This window comes from Neomonachus schauinslandi, chromosome 12 (genome assembly GCF_002201575.2).
Source record: "Neomonachus schauinslandi chromosome 12, ASM220157v2, whole genome shotgun sequence".
NCBI classification, from domain to species: domain Eukaryota; kingdom Metazoa; phylum Chordata; class Mammalia; order Carnivora; family Phocidae; genus Neomonachus; species Neomonachus schauinslandi.
Genome location: NC_058414.1, coordinates 6,519,121 through 6,534,331, shown reverse-complemented (window position 1 = coordinate 6,534,331; position 15,211 = coordinate 6,519,121).

The window sequence follows — 15,211 nt, the reverse complement described above, 5'->3', positions numbered from 1 at the left end:
GGGAAGAGCCCAGCACCAAATCCCTGCCCTGTGGTGGGGTGTGGGAAGTGCAGCGTTGGGAAGACCATTCCCCAGTACCACTCATGGAAGCCCAAGTAAAGTGATGAACACATAAGTTCATTCAAAGAAAGGAATCCGTTTATAATGTATATGTATATCAAATCATCATGTACATTTTAAATATCTTACAATTTCTTTTGTGTATCTATTATGCCTAGGTAAACCTGAAAACAAAAACAAATTTGCCAGTTCATATATATCTGATGAGAAACCTGTATTCTACTGTTTTACTATTTTGGTTAACATTTTTGGTGCATCATAATTTCTCACGGGACTTTGAAAAACAAGTATATAAATATGCTTCATCCTAAGAAAATATAATTCATAGATTTAGATGTATGCTTTTAAAATTACATTTCCTAAAAGCACCACAGATGTACAGTCAGGGTTGAAAATCATCATTATTTATTAATTTATTTGGACCTCAGTGTTTAACTACACAATTGTAGCTTCAATAAATAAAGTAATAAATTAATATAATCAATGTCTTGGGTATCATCCATATAAGAGAGGCATTTAACATTTTTATCTCAAGTAATAAATATGAAAATGTTTGAGTGATACATAAACAGAACTTGACCAAGGTCAACTCTCCTAGAAAGTGACATAGATGGAATTCTACTTCTTCAATGAACTGAATGTTTGTGCTTGGGACACATCACCCCTTCCTTTTCTCCTATTTCTCCCATTCAAAATGAGAATGTCTATCTTTTGCCTGTCCCACCATTGTATTTTGGAAGCATATAAATTGTTTGGTTGCCTAGGTTCACAGCTGGAGAGGAATGGTACCTCAAGTCTCCCTCACACTTGATTTAGACTTTAGAGTAGATGCTGTTGGGAGGGAATGTATTTTGCATGTGAGAAGGACATGAATTGTGGTGGGCCATAGGAGGGATGCTCAGTGTCCCTTCAGAACTCATACTTTGAAATCCTAACCCCAATGGAATGGTATTGGACGTGGGACATTGGGGAGGTGACCAGGTCATGAGGGTGGGGCCCTCTAATGGCCATGTGAAAACCAGGAAGAGGGCTTTCACCAAACACAGGACCTGCTGGCTCCTTGGTCTTGAATTTCCAGTCTGTAGACTGTGAGAAATAAGTATTTGTTGTTAAAGCCACTCAGTCTGTTTTCTATTATAGCAGCTCGAGCTAAGACCACTTCTCTGACTATTTACCTAGGAAACTAACCTGTGGTCTTTCCCATTCTTTACATTTAAATATTTTCTCAACCTTCTTTATCTTTTCCTTAAATTAAATTACAGCTTTATTTTCTCTTTACTTTTGCTCACTTTGGGTTATTCTGTTCCTTTTTCATAACTGATAAATACTGTGGCACTCTATTAACAAAAACAGTTGTTTGAATTCTGACTACCCCTAATATATGTATAAAAACTCATCTTTCTCATTAAAAAAGAAAAGGGGGGGAGTGTTTGAAGGGGGCAGAAATATTTGGTCACTAAAAAGATTTTGAATGTAAAAACTGGGGCTCTTAGGTGGCTCAGTCAGTTAAGCAGACAACTCTTGCTTTCGTCTCAGGTCATGACCTCAGGGTCATGGCATGGAGCCCCGCATCAGGCTCCAGGCTGAGCAAAGAACCTATTTAAGATTCTCTTTCTTCCTCTACCTCTGCCCCTTCCCCCGCTCTTCCTCTCTGAGACTGTAAAAACTAAATAAATTGGATTAAAATTCAAAATAAACATGTCATTACTGAAGCAGAGCCCTTGAGCCTGTTGTGACATTTTGTTCTAGTATTTTTTCCTTGAGCTATTTTATCCCCATAATTATAATTTTCCAGGCATTACAGACTTTTGAAAAGTTATCAAATCCCGCCTGAAAAGAAATTTTTTTTCCCAAAGAATTTCTTTAGTGTTCTAGTACATGATTCATACCCATAATGAAGAATGATTATTCACTACAAATTGTAAAATGAAACATCACTCTGATGAAATTTTAGTATGGTAGTTCAGTCAGGTGAAACTTACTAAAATGATGAATGTCTTCAGATCTCTTTTAAAACTTCTATGGGTGTTGAAAACCCCAGAAGGTAGTCTAACATTTTGAGAACACCATCAGTTTTCTTTCTTGAACTTTTATATTTTTGCTTTTCATTTTCTTTCATTTTTTAAAGAGCTTAATTTTTTTCCTTTTTTTTTTTTTTTTTTTCTTTTTTTTTGTCTCCACCTCTGCATTTGCCTCCCCCTTCTTCCTCCTCTTTCCTTTTAGGTACATAAATGTGACATGTTTTCCCATCTATAAAAATACTTGTCTATTTTTCATATGTGAAAACAACTTGCCCAGATATACCAGTCTCAAACCCCCTTATTTTTATATCTGAACTCTATATGTTGAATGCTAGCCTTTAGTTTAAAACCAGTACCTGACTAATTTATAAATAACAAGTCTTTCCTTGTGTATATGTATACAATTTACTTTTTTCAACTAAAAATGTTATCAAGAAATTCTATGATTTTCCCAAAATTATTACAACCATTCAAAATGCATATGTTGGGATTTTTCTTTTTCAGAACAACTCTGCTTGCTTCCATGATTATTCTAGAGTCCATGATTTTATATAACCAACTCCATTTCTCAAGATAGTTATTTGTACATGTGGTTCTGAATCAGGTCCAGAGATAGATTTTTCTTGCTCAATTTTATTTATTTCTGTGAAAGCCTTGATTACTGTGGTAAGAAATTCATGAGCAATCAGTGCTTTTTATTGGTCTAATCATAAAACTTTTAAAGCACTCTTATTTATTCCTTATAACAGCCCTGTAGTGTAAGCAAACTAGATATTAATTTTGAAAGAAGAATTTCAAAAGTTTTCTCTAGAATGAACACACTGTGTGCCAGGCAATGGGGAAATAGCACTGAACCCAAAACACAAAAATATCTGTTCTTATCGACTTGTCTAATGGAGTAAAGGCAATAGCAAAATAAATATACAAATACAGAGTCTAAATACTAAGCAACAAGAAGGAAAACATGAAGTATTATGGGGAGCATTTTAGTTAGGAGTCAGAGAAGGCTTACAGAGAAAGTTTTTTTTTTTTTTTAAAGATTTTATTCATTTATTAGAGAGAGAGAGAGAAAGCACAAGCAGCAGGAGTGGCAGGCAGAGGGAGAAGCAGACTCCTCGCTGGGCAAGGAGCCCAATGCGGGACTTGATCCCAGGATCCTGGGGTCATGACCTGAGCTGAAAGCAGACGCTTAACCGACTGAGCCACCCAGGCATCCCACAGAGAACGTATTTTTACAGACTGACAAGAGAATGAGGTAGCCCTGAAGATTTTCAGATCATTCAAGGCAGGTGGGCCAGCAAATGCAAAAGTCCTTAAGTGGGCATATGCATTATGTGTTTAAGGGACAGAGAGAAAGGTGGTGTGGCAGGATTATGGAATAGTATTAGGAGACAAAGTCAGAAAATTGAGATGGGAACAAATCATGTTGTACCTGGAAGGTCATAGGATGAATTCTGATGGTTTTCTCTGACTGAGATGGTCTACCTCTGAAGTGGTCTAAGCAGACTGGAGTCACAAGGTATTATATTTTTAAAAGATTGCTATGGCCTCTATGTTGAAAGTAAATCTTAAAGGTGTAAGGGTGGAAAAAGAAGAAGTCACTTAGAGAATTATTTCAGGAATTTATGATGGTGTCTTTGTCCAGATTATTGGTTCTGAGTGAGGTGAGGTGTGGCTGATACTAGTTATATCTGAAAGTAGGTGATTAGAATTTGCTGATTAACCCAAGGTGGGTTATGACAGAGAGAATTCAACAATAACCAATGGGAAGACATTGTTGTCTCTGATTGGTGTTGGAAGACCACCAGAGAGGTCATTCTGGTGAATATGGTGGGGATGGATAACAGTAGCCAGCTTTTGACATATTGATTTGGCAAAGCTTATTAGACATTCAAGTAAACATCATAAAGGCCATTGAAGCTACAATTGTGTAGTTAAACACTGAGGTCCAACATAAGAATATAAATTTCAGAATGATCGATCAGCTTTATGTGGTATTTAAATCTCAGGGTGAATGAGATTACCTAGTGATGAGTGTAAATAGAAAAGAGAGGTCCAAAGACAGAGTCCGGGGGTTCTCCAGCATTTAGAAGCCCTGGATAGGAGGAGGAATCAACAAAGGATCAATCAGAAATGTAGAAGACAGGGAATATAGTCAATAATGCTGTAACAACATAGAATGGTGACAGATGGCAACTAAACTTACTATGGTGACCATTTTGTAATGTATATAGATATCAAATCACTATGTTGTATACTTGAAACTAATACAATATCGTATGTCAATTATTCTTCGATAGCAAGGGGGAGGAAAAGAAATGTAGGGGGAAAAAGGGGAAAATGGAGGATTTGGTATCACACAAGGAAATGAAGAGAGTATTTTCAGAGAAAAACATGACAATACTGTCAAATACTGCTGTTAACAATGTCCACAATAGCCAAACTGTGGAAAGAGCCAAGATGTCCATCGACAGATGAATGGATAAAGAAGATGTGGTATATATATACAATGGAATATTATGCAGCCATCAAAAGGAATGAGATCTTGCCATTTGCAATGACGTGGATGGAACTGGAGGGTGTTATGCTGAGCGAAATAAGTCAATCAGAGAAAGACATGTATCATATGACCTCACTGATATGAGGAATTCTTAATCTCAGGAAACAAACTGAGGGTTGCTGGAGTGGGGGGTGGGGTGGGAGGGATGGGGTGGCTGGGTGATAGACACTGGGGAGGGTATGTGCTCTGGTAAGCACTGTGAATTGTGCAAGACTGTTGAATCACAGATCTGTACCTCTGAAACAAATAATGCAATATATGTTAAGAAAAAAAAAAGAAGAAGAAGAAGGTAGCGGGAGAGGAAGAATGAAGCGGGGGAAATTGGAGGGGTAGACGAACCATGAGAGACGATGGACTCTGAAAAACAAACTGAGGGTTCTAGAGGGGAGGGGGGTGGGAGGATGGGTTAGCCTGGTGGTGGGTATTGAGGAGGGCACATTCTGCATGGAGCACTGGGTGTTATGCACAAACAATGAATCATGGAACACTACATCTAAAACTAATGATGTAATGTATGGGGATTAACATAACAATAAAAATTTAAAAATGCTACTGTTAATTCACATGTAATGGAAAATGGACATGACATTGCATCTGGTGATAAGAGGTAACAGGGGAGAAGGTAGAATACATGAGCAGAAATTTTGTTTGGTCAGTAGATACAGTGGTGACAGCTTGTGTTGGTTGCTTTAAGCTTGTGAAGGAAGAAGAATGAGGTTGGTAGAAGAGGAGTAAATATAGAATAGTCTAGAGGAGTGATCGGAAGAAGGAGCAGGAGCCTGAAGCTGGGTGGGCAGTACTGAGAGCCCAGTTGAAGTTAGATATCTTGAATTTCAAGAGGGACCAGGCAGCATGGTTGGTGCTTTCCCTGCAACCATTGTTAGCAGCTTGGGTTCCATTCCAAGCCCTGAATGGAGATGAGGATTTGACCAGGAGCCAGAGGACAAGAGAGTGGTTCCTGGATGCAAAGCAGCATATACAATGATAAATATTATAAAGGTGAGCTTGCAGCAGAAGCAGTGCTTTAGTTCTTGGTTCAAAGAGAAAATGAATGTAACAGTTGGGTGGGGGGATATCTAACCTATTTATATCTTGATCTTTGTCTTCACACTATATGAACTCAATAAGGTATAGATTGGCTTATGTGATTTTCTGTTTCTGGATTTTATTTTGTAATAAAAAGATAAGTAACAATGATTTCAAATATATATATATATAATAAAATTAATATATTCTTTAAAAATATTCATTAAACCTAATAATTCTTTTATTTATTTATTTTTCCCATCTTGAAAGTTAGTAAAAATCAAACTAATATTCCAGGCTTCATGGAACATTTAGTTTTTGAAGGAATGATATTAAGGCCTACCTGGCATCCTGGTTGTGATTACACTTCAAAAGTGGTAGATACTGCTATTTAACTTTCATAGGATCAATATGGCCTAAGGAAGGATGATAATCAAAAGAATGAAGCGGGGGAAATCGGAGGGGTAGACGAACCATGAGAGACGATGGACTCTGAAAAACAAACTGAGGGTCCTAGAGGGGAGGGCGGTGAGATGATGGGTTAGCCTGGTGGTGGGTATTGAGGAGGGCACATTCTGCATGGAGCACTGGGTGTTATGCACAAACGATGAATCATGGAACACTTCATCTAAAACTAATGATGTAATGTATGGGGATTAACATAAGAATAAAAAAAATATTCAAAAGAAAAAAAACAGATTTTGGCCCCCAAATAAGTAGCGATTGGAAAATTATACTACTCTCCATCAGAGTTTCACCATACTATTATAAGAAACTCTAAAAGGTACATCTTAGCGTATAAAGCTCTAATCAAACTTTATCTTTGCTTAATATGAGTTTCAAGACCTATTTTACTTTAAAAAATATTTTTTGAGCATTTCATATAAAAATGTTCTGAAGAACAGGCTTTAGAAGCTCCCTGTCCCTGTTCTCCCTGTGCACTCATCCCTACTTGCTTCAAGGCCGCACTTTGTGAGTCTGCAGGGTTCCCTGAACAGAATAACCCTGCCTCTTTTCTCCCTGCTCCAAGATGTGCAGCCACATCCTCATCAAGTGCTCCATGAAGTCCCCAGATGGGCAGGGCCTCTGGTAGCACAAAATATACCAGATTCTAACTGTTCAGATATAAATACATGATCCAACCACACAGTGGGGGAATCTGATAAAAGTCATCACCCGCATTTCATCTTCTAGAAAATGAATATTCTGAAAAAAACTAAGACATTTTCAAAACCCATAGGAGAAATGTAAATTCATGTCTTCCAAATCCTGTGCATACCCCAGGGTTTGTGGAGTGAACACTATATTGAGTATATTTTCCAGGGGCCAAGGGTCATTGCTTACCCAAGCTGATGGCCATTCCCTGACTTGGATATTGTCCCAAGTACATGTCTTGAAATTAGTGCACCTGTGACACATTATCTTTGGTGGACACACTAATGATTCTCCAAAGCTGTGCTTGGTTCAGCCTTTTCATTTATGTTGACCTTTTTTGTATTTTAGGTGCATTTTATGTCAACATGTAACTAGACGTAATTGCATCATAAGGATATGGAGTATTTAATTAAGTCTTATAACAAACCTGTAATAGAGCTATCTTTAACCAAATGGACATATGATTATTATCCTGTATTTTTAGAACAGGCCAATTCAATATTATGTACCACTGATACTGAGAAGCTCTTACACATGTTTTAAATTATTCCTCCCTCATTTGAGGTTCTGTTTCCTTTCATTTAGCCCTCTGTGGAGATGAATTAACAGCTGACTGCTTGCCTCAGAAACTAAGCCTGCATAACACCTGAATACTGTTACTTAATCTTAAATTTATGAGCATAGGGGGCATTAATTAAAATATTTATTTACTTCCCTAAAATCATATTTTTCTCATCATGTAATAATTTCTTTGAAATCCACTAGAATATCCCCACTGTGTTCCATATCTCCTTTAGCTATGAAAGTGGGAAGTGATTCGAGAATCTCATTATAATAAAAATCCTAGTGGCTGTGAAGCCTAACCAACCATCTGAAGTTTCAGTGCTCACCATGACACGCTCATCTGGGGGTCATCAGACTCATTTGAATGCTTGTGACAGCCCAGAACTCAATATTCCCCCTGCAGAGAGCTCTACCTGATAAAAGTGTCTATTGAGCCAAAATCCATTTATCCCTTCCTCGGTGTGCTCTGCTCGAGACTTCAAAGCCACAGAGAAAAAGTCGAACGTTGCTTCTTCCCACTGTCCCCCAAAGGACTTCCCTTATCAACTTTCAACTCCTGTTTTCTGTCCTCACCAGTCCTTCAACATTTCTTCTATGGCTCAAAGCCTTTTCCATTTTCACAACCGATTCTGGTTATATCTTCAAGCTTCTCTATCCCTTCTAAGTAACCAAGCCCAGATGTAATGGGTGGGATTGTTTGATTCAGCCAGGATAGAATGTAATTATCATCCGCCTCATCTCGCTTCATTGGTAATGCAGTAAAATATGGTACTTATATGACCCCATCTTGCTGTTGACTAACACCGTGTTTACTATTAACACAGATGAGATGAAGTTCAATAAGGAGAAGTAAGTGATATTTATTCAGTTTTAATATTATGTTTTATCTAGTGTATCAAACTCAAACCATGTGATATTTGCCTTGAGTGAGAAAACATATTTGAAACTTTTTAAACCTTTACCTCCATGAACTTGAGATCCAGCACAGTCTTTGCTCTCTAATAAATTCTATCATTTATCTTCTTCTTGAGTCTTCTACTCATTAAATTGTGATCTTTTTTTCTAGTACAAGTGTCTGTAAAAAACGATGATGCATTTTTTCAGTAACATGCCCCAAGGCTGTTTCTCTCCTAATCAGTATATATTTAGCTCCTAGCAATGAGACCTCAGTCAGAGTCTACCTAAGTGTTTAGTTGTGAGTGGTGGCTTAGCAGGAATCCAGATTAAGTTACTAAATCTTGACAGAAATGCTAAAGGCATTTTGCTTACAAAGTTGTTCCATTTGAGTGCAAACATTAAGTGGAAGTTGGAAATGAGAAAAAAACTATTCACTGAAATATAATTTGAAATCTAGCAGATATATTAAGCAGAAAAAGGAATTAAAGATAAATAATGGAACAACTTCAAATTAAGAATAGTCATAAAAGGTGTGAAGATTAACATTCCTGATAATAAATGGCAAATTAGCTATTAGAAAGTAGGTCTGTATTATGTAAACTGGAGATAGAGCAAATAAAACTGTTGTCTATGTGTGAACAGGTTTAAAGTGGGAGGTTTTTAAGCTTGTTTGGCCACATGTGTAGGCCACTGATTAATCCGTGAACTGAAGCATGTCAACTGGTCAGACCTGAGACAGTTAGTGGTAATCGTACTTACATACTTGCTGACTTCCTATTTCTAGTGTGAGTTTATATGCAAACTGGCAAATGGCCAGTTCACATTTATTGTCCCATTGCAATTTTTAAAAGCACCCCATTTGATGGCTGCCTCAAAAGGAATGAGATCTTGCCATTTGCAACGACGTGGATGGAACTGGAGGGTGTTATGCTGAGCGAAATAAGTCAGAGAAAGATGTATCATATGACCTCACTGATATGAGGAATTCTTAATCTCAGGAAACAAACTGAGGGTTGCTGGAGTGGTGGGGGGTGGGAGGGATGGGGTGGCTGGGTGATAGACATTGGGGAGGGTATGTGCTATGGTGAGCGCTGTGAATTGTGCAAGACTGTTGAATCACAGATCTGTACCTCTGAAACAAATAATACAATATATGTTAAAAAAAAAAAAAAAGAAGAAGAAGAAGATAGCAGGAGGGGAAGAATGAAGGGGGGGAATCAGAGGGGGAGACGAACCATGAGAGACGATGGACTCTGAAAAACAAACAGGGTTCTAGAGGGGAGGGGGCTGGGAGGATGGGTTAGCCTGGTGATGGGTATTAAAGAGGGCATGTTCTTCATGGAGCACTGGGTATTATGCACAAACAATGAATCATGGAACAGTACATCAGAAACTAATGATGTAATGTATGGTGATTAACATAACAATAAAAAATTTAAAAAAAAGAAAAAAAGTAACTAAAAGCACCCCATTTTACTTTCAAATATGTGTTCCAGTTTGGATGAGACATTAGAGGATCACTCTACTTGTATCCCACGTATGGCCAGAAAGGATATGAAGAGACAGGCTGGAAAGGAGGAGATGATACTCTTCTTGTCTTGTTCATCCTGGCTTCTGCTTCAGCACTTGAGATGTTGGGAGATGCATCCAGGCGTTGCCACCTTTCTGGTTTTCACCTCCCACCCTGCCTCCTTGCTTTCTACTAAGCAGGAGCCAGGGTGACAGGAGGAGGGATGCCCTGCTTTTGACATGGCATCTTTTCAAACAGGTCCTGAAGCAATGGGTGATGTTTTTGTAAGCAGACAAGGTCATTGTAGATGTATTTATAGATGTTTGTGCCATGAAAGTTTTCCATGAACTTTGAATCAAATACTTAACTTCTACATTTTCATATACATACCTGTATAAAGTAGCAGGGACAGAATAAAAGTACATAAAATAATCAAGGGATGTTTTATTCCAGTGCTCCCACACCCCAAAATGCAATTAGATGCATGAAACTATAGCAAGGTAAACATTTGGTTATCTACATTAAAGGATGAGGGAAACAAGGAAAACATAAAGAAATCAAAACAGTGAATAAAGTCAAATCTACTTATCTTAGGCAATTTATATCCTAGTCATGAGGGGTGATAGAGCAAAGTAGTTAAAATCATGGATGTAAATACTGTCTATTATTAGCCATGTGATCTAGGTCAAGTTATATAACCTGTCAAGGCCTCGGTTTCCTTAACTGTAAAATGGGGATAGTAATAGTATCTGCAGCAAGGAGTCACATAAAGATTAAATCAGCAAATGTAAATATGTAGAAGGGTACCTGGCACTTAGTAAACATTACATAAGCATTTGTTCTAAGATCATTACTTAAACCACAGTCAGCAGTAAAAGGTCACAGAAAGGCAGTCATCAGTTTCTGTCATTCACAACCCTCTAGAACACTATGGAAAATTAGGAAGTTTTTGAGTTTTCTGAGAAAGGAAAATAAATAACAAAGTGACATTAAGTTCATTAAGAATCAATTTATCTTGTCTTTACTCAGAACCTATTAATGGATATTGTGAAAGTGATTTTTGTTTTTAAAGTTTCAACATTGTAAAATTTTAACATTAAGCTGAGTTATCTAATTTCCAAATCCTTGGAAAAATTTAAGAAGACATTTGGAAATAGGGAAACTAAGTATAATGGCTGACCTTTATGTGAAGGAGAAAAAAATTATACCATGTGTATTCAAAGCAAAAAAATCATAGCATGAGTTTGAAAATTTGGTACGCAAAAAAGAAGTCTATTTATGCCCTGGAGACATTAGGATATATCGAAGTAATAAATTCTCATTGTGCAGAGGAGAGTCCCATGAAGAGGAAAATATCCTTCTTTGATTATCAAGGCAGGAAACTGACAACGTACTTTCCAAAAGATATCAGTGAGATACCTATTTCAGCTTTGTTAAAAAAAAATCAGTTATCTGGAAAATGGGATCTGTTTTGGGGATTCCTAGGAATATTAGAAAAGAAGGGGGTGGTTAGAATGGAGCATGTAGAGAAATTTGATAAACATGCTAAACTTTTGTACTTAATTTTTATTTCATTCTTTATTTTTCAGTAACATGTTCTGGTCTGTTTCACTAAGATGGCTTTTGAAAACTAAAAAGAACAGAAAAAGGTAATGTTTCAGGAGCTCTTGATGAAAACTAATGAAAAGGATCTAAGTAAGGGAATCTGACAGTTGGAATGAAAAGTGGGGAAGAATGCAGAGACATTGTTGATATAGATGTAAGTAACCAGATAATTGATTTTTCAGGGGTAGCCTAGGCCTGTGACCTGGTCCCACTGGAAGCCACTGTCAGCCCTTATCATTTCTCAGTTTAATAATAAGATTGTTTTCAGGAGAATTCTGGGAAGCAGGTGTCCCCACACACAGCAGAAAATCAGACTGTGCATTCAGTGTGTCTGTTATTAAATCTAATGTGTTTCTCCACTGGCCTGGCTGGTGCTCTGCTTTCACTACATACAACATCTTCCCAAATCTCTCTATTATAATGACCATTGTAGTTCTTACACTTACATCCTACATTTGATTTTCAACAAAACAATAACCATAGTTAGTCAAATATCTTTTTCTTTTCCCTCAACATGATTCAGAAATATTCTTTTCTTCTTTCTACTTACAATTAACTCGTGGCAACTGCTTGGAAGTGGGAAATCAGGAAAGTGAAGTTATGCAAAAAAAGAAGATGAGGGAAGAGTCAACAGTTGCAAATTTGAGGGCTGCATGTGCAGGAAGGATGGAAGTACTGATCTGAGAACACTGAATCCAGGAACAGACCTAAATTGAGAGTTTAAGTAAAGAAAAGACTTATTTTAGAGATGTTGAATTAGCAGCCTAATGTGGCACTGTGGACTGGGGTGTGCAGGTATTCTGCAGGTGTTCTGATTTTCATCTTTGGAGCTCTGGAGAAATGTCGAATGTAAAGATATAGATGGAAGATGAACTGAGTGGTTAACGGTTGGGTCCTACCAGAAAAAGCTATTTTTCTAGGAGAACAGTGGAAAAAGCTAAGCACTGAGTAACTTAAGTGGTGATTGAAGAAGAAAAACCAGACTAGAAGACTAAAAGGATCAAGTAAAGAGATTAGAAAGAGAGAAAGAGACTCCAGATTTTTCAGAAGTCAAACAATAGGAGGATTATAATACTGGAAGAGTAGACAAAAGTGTGACATAACTCATGTGATTGCAATAAATCTACTAAGTAAGGTAAGATATTACTGGTTTGTCAACTAGAAAGTGTAATGAAATTTGAGAAGTCAAGTCCATGGAATTAGATTGTAAATCATTAAGGAAGAAGTGGGAACATTTATTGCTTAAAAAATGATTTTGTGATCAAGTAATTAAAAAGAAAGAAACAAACAAAAACACCCCAGTATGTAGCATGTTCCCCTAATCACCATGTGGTTAACAATATAACAGGTGCAGTGGTAATTTTCCCTGCTGTTAATTGCATGCAGAAAAAGCAAAGACAACAATATTGACACTGTATTTAGCTTCCCAGACCATCAGTGACATCCCAAGCCTTGACATCCCAAGACATCTATGCCTAAGATTTTCAATACAATTATATATATTTATTGATATTTGGCTGAATGAACCTGATAGGTAGACCTGATAGATTATCATAAGCAGAAATTGAGAAGAGTACACACTTTACTCATCTGCACTATTTGTGTCATTAAAAAGGTACCTAAATGTAATCTCATTTCAAGAACTTTTAGATGGAATGCAGAGAAACTGAGTCTTTGGATATCTGAAAGCATATCAATCTTGTTCTCAGACTTGATCAATATTTTGGCTGAGTATAGAAATCAACCTCAAAACTGTTTCCCCAAGAATATGAAGGCCGTTTCTCCAGCATTTTCTAATATATATTGTTGCTTGTACAGGTTTTTTGTTCTGATCCTATTTCTTACAGTTTTTGCAGGAAAAAAAATGTTGCTCTCCACTTCTTTTTTTCTTATTCTCTTTCTCTCTCTGGAAGCTTTAAGGACTTTCATTTTTAAAGTTGGAGCCTTGTGTTTTTCTCCCAGTGTGCATATGTGTGAATTATCCTGTGTGCCATTTGATGAATTATGTCATTATAAAGACCTGTCTTTTGTTAGTCCTAGGAAGATTGTTTATTTCATCCATTATTTTCCTTTTTCATTTCTCTATTCTGTATTTCTGGAATTAGATAGATATCACTTGTACTTATTTTTCATGCTTCTTAAATTTTCTCTCCATTACATATTTTTAAATTTCTGTTTATGTTGAATTTCTGTCATTTATATTTTAGGATTCAGTTTATCTATTGCTTTTTTATAGTTGTCATCTTATATTTATTTTACAACATTCTTTTCTTATTTTCTAGTTATTATTATTATTATCATTATTTTTACTTAGTAGCCTATTTTTCTGTACTAGTTTTTTTTTTCAGTATTTTAACAACTTTGCTTTTTTTTCCCATGACTAATTTGTTTCCTTTATTAATTGCATTAATTCTTTGCTGCAATTACATCTTGATTCTTGCCTTTAACACTGTTTTCCTCAAATATCTGTTAATCCTTGGATTTCCAATCACTGTTTATGAGTAAATGCAGGGGCAGCAAACTATGGCCTGTGGCCTATCCCAGCCTGCTACATGGTTCCAGGAATAAAGTTGTTTGTTTCTTTGCTTGTTTGTTTTAATACAGTCATAACAATTCATTCATATATTATCTGTGACCTATGGTAGCTTTCTTGATACAACAGCAAATTTAAATAGTTGCCACAGAGACCATATGGCCCTCTGAGTTTAAAATATTTGGTATACAACCCTTTAGTATAGACCCCAGAATTAAAAGATGTCAGTTTTTTTTTTTATTAAAGATTTCTATTTATTTATTTGACAGAGAGAGAGACACAGTGAAAGAGGGGAACACAAGCATGGGGAGTGGGAGAGGGAGAAGCAGGCTTCCCGCCGAGCAAGGAGCCCGATGCAGGGCTCGATCCCAGGACCCTGGGATCATGACCTGAGCCGAAGGCAGACGCTTAACGACTGAGCCACCCAGGCGCCCCTAAAAGATGTCAGTTTTAAGTGTCCTCTGCAGTTGACCCGGCCTGTTTTCAGGGTTTTTTTCTCCTTTTAGTGGAAATTTTGTCAGCAGGCTCTGTGGAAATAGGTGGGCCCTGTGGGCTCTTTGCTTTCGCTTTCGAACAGGCAAGTCAGAATAGAGACCTCAGTTCTATTTGCTAAAATAGAGCATTCTTTTAAAAGATAAAGACTTGAGTATTCTTTGCTCTTGGAAACACCTAATTAGCATTTCTACTTATTTGCATTTTCCCCTTATGTTTATTATTTCTGTCTGAAATTACCTCAGATTATTTTTTGCTCCTCTTTGGGACCAAGAAACATGTCTCTCAAATGCAGTTCTCAGGGTTTAGCTGGAGGGAAAACAGTGTCACCTGTCATTTCAGTTCATGGTCATTAATAATGGACTTATCCGTTCATGATCTTGAAAGCTAGCCTACAGCCCGTTACCACTTTCTGTTGCATTCGGGATTTAAAATATCTGCAGCCCTCAGTTGGAAAGAGCCATTCTTATTCTGGAATGGTCAGCTGTGGTCCCATTGACAGTCGGTCCAGTGCCATCCAGTTTCTGTTTCCCCAGGTCCTGTGACAATCCACAGCCCTCACCGAGTCCCCTTGCCCGTTTGTAAGCATTGTTGCAGGAACCTTCTTTGTCTTATATTCTTCCTGCTAAGCCAAAGAGACCTTGTTGGTTCAGCTTGACCACAATCTGAAAGTCAAATTCTGCTCTGTGAAAACAGAATAAAACACAAGTGGAAAAAGATTTTGTCCAAGAATCATTGTTTAAAAATATGTCCATTACTATTGACTCTTTTGTTTTCCCCATAATATT